Source organism: Hyperoodon ampullatus (assembly GCF_949752795.1).
Source record: "Hyperoodon ampullatus genome assembly, chromosome: 6".
In the NCBI taxonomy this organism is placed as follows: domain Eukaryota; kingdom Metazoa; phylum Chordata; class Mammalia; order Artiodactyla; family Ziphiidae; genus Hyperoodon; species Hyperoodon ampullatus.
The window spans coordinates 56,720,586-56,723,496 of record NC_136919.1 but is presented as its reverse complement, the minus strand read 5'-3'; positions in this window follow the sequence as shown (position 1 = coordinate 56,723,496).

Genomic DNA, 2,911 nt, shown 5'->3' with positions numbered 1-2,911 from the left:
GCAGAATAACTGAGGCAGAAGAATGGATAAGTGACGTAGAAGATGAAATAGTGGAAATAACTACTGCAGAGCAGAATAGAGAAAAAAAATGAAAAGAACTGAGGACAGTCTCCGAGACCTCTGGGACAACATTAAACCACCAACATTCGAATTATAGGGGTTCCAGAAGAAGAAGAGAAAAAGAAAGGGACTGAGAAAATATTTGAAGAGATTATAGCTGAAAACTTCCCTGATATGGGAAAGGAAATAGTTAATCAAGACCAGGAAGCCCAGAGTCCCATACAGGATAAATCCAAGGAGAAACACACCAAGACACATATTAATCAAACTGTCAAAAATTAAATACAAAGAAAACATATTAAAAGCAGCAAGGGAAAAACAACAAATAACACACAAGGGAATCCCCATAAGGTTAACAGCTGATCTTTCAGCAGAAACACTGCAAGCCAGAAGGGACTGGCAGGACATATTTAAAGTGATGCAGGAGAAAAACCTACAACCAAGATTACTCTACCAAGCAAGGATCTCATTCAGATTTGATGGAGAAATTAAAAACTTTATAGACAAGCAAAAGCTAAGAGAGTTCAGCACCACCAAACCAGCTTTACAGCAAATGCTAAAGGATCTTCTCTAGGCAAGAAACACAAGAGAAGGAAAAGACCTACAATAACAAACCCAAAACAATTAAGAAAATGGGAATAGGAACATACATATCGATAATTACCTTAAATGTAAATGGATTAAATGCTCCCACCAAAAGACACAGACTGGCTGAATGGACCCATTCACAAAAACAAGACCCATATATATGCTGTCTACAAGAGACCCACTTCAGACCTAGAGACACATACAGACTGAAAGTAAGGGGATGGAAAAAGATATTCCATGCAAATGGAAACCAAAAGAAAGCTGGAGTAGCAATTCTCATATCAGACAAAATAGAGTTTAAAATAAAGACTATTACAAAAGACAAAGAAGGACAGTACGTAATGATAAAGGGATCAATCCAAGAAGAAGATATAACAATTGTAAATATTTATGCACCCAACATAGGAGCACCTCAATACATAAGGCAAATACTAACAGCCATAAAAGGGGAAATTGACAGTAACACATTCATAGTAGGGGACTTTAACACCTCACTTTCACCAATGGACAAATCATCCAAAATGAAAATAAATAAGGAAACACAAGCTTTAAATGATACATTAAACAAGATGGACTTAACTGATATTTATAGGACATTCCATCCAAAAACAACAGAATACACATTTTTCTCAAGTGCTCATGGAACATTCTCCAGGATAGATCATATCTTCAGTCACAAATCAAGCCTTGGTACATTTAAGAAAATTGAAATTCTATCAACTATCTTTTCCGAGCACAACGCTATGAGACTAGATATCAATTACAGGAAAAGATCTGCAAAAAATACAAAAACATGGAGGCTAAACAATACACTACTTAATAACGAAGTGATCACTGAAGAAATCAAAGAGGAAATCAGAAAATACCTAGAAACAAATGACAATGGAGGCACGATGGCCCAAAACCTATGGGATGCAGCAAAAGGAGTTCTAAGAGGCACGTTTATCGCAATACAATCCTACCTTAAGAAACAGGAAACATCTCGAATAAACAACCTAACCTTGCACCTAAAGCAATCAGATAAAGAAGAACAAAAAAAGCCCAAAGTTGACAGAAGGAAAGAAATCATAAAAATGAGATCAGAAATAAATGAAAAAGAAATGAAGGAAACGATAGCAAAGATCAATAACACTAAAAGCTGGTTCTTTGAGAAGATAAACAAAATTGATAAACCATTAGCCAGAGTCATCAAAAATAAAAGGGAGAAGACTCAAATCAATAGAATTAGAAATGAAATAGGAGAAGTAACAAGTGACACTGCAGATATACAAAAGATCATGAGAGATTACTACAAGCAACTCTATGCCAATAAAATGGACAACCTGGAAGAAATGGACAAATTCTTACAAGTGCACAACCTGCCAAGCCTGAATCAGGAAGAAATAGAAAATATGAACAGGCCAATCACAAGCACTGAAATTGAAACTGTGATTAAAAATCTTCCAGCAAACGAAAGCCCAGGACCAGATGGCTTCACAGGCGAATACTATCAAACATTTAGAGAAGAGCTAACCCCTATCCTCCTCAAATTCTTCGAAAACATAGCAGAGGGAGGAACACTTCCAAACTCATTCTACAAGGCCACCATCACCCTGATACCAAAACCAAACAAGGATGTCACAAAGAAAGAAAACTACAGGCCAATATCACTGATGAACATAGATGCAAAAATCCTCAACAAAATACTAGCAAACAGAATTCAACAGCACATTAAAAGGATCATACACCATGCTCAAGTGGGGTTTATTCCAGGAATACAAGGGTTCTTCAATATACGCAAATCAATCAACGTGATACACCATATTAACAAATCGAAGGAGAAAAACCATACGATCATCTCAATAGATGCAGAGAAAGCTTTCGACAAAATTCAACACCCATTTATGATAAAAACCCTGCAGAAAGTAGGCATAGAGGGAACTTTCCTCAACATCATAAAGGCCATATATGACAAACCCACAGGCAACATCGTCCTCAATGGTGAAAAGCTGAAAGCATTTCCACTAAGATCAGGAACAAGACAAGGTTGCCCACTCTCACCACTCTTATTCAACATAGTTTTGGAAGTTTTACCCACAGCAATCTGAGAAGAAAAGGAAATAAAAGGAATCCAAATCGGAAAAGAAGAAGTAAAGCTGTCACTGTTTGCAGATGACATGATACTGTACACAGAGAATCCTAAAGATGCTACCAGAAAACTACTAGAGCTAATCAATGAATTTGGTAAAGTAGTAGGATACAAAATTAATGCACATAAATCTGT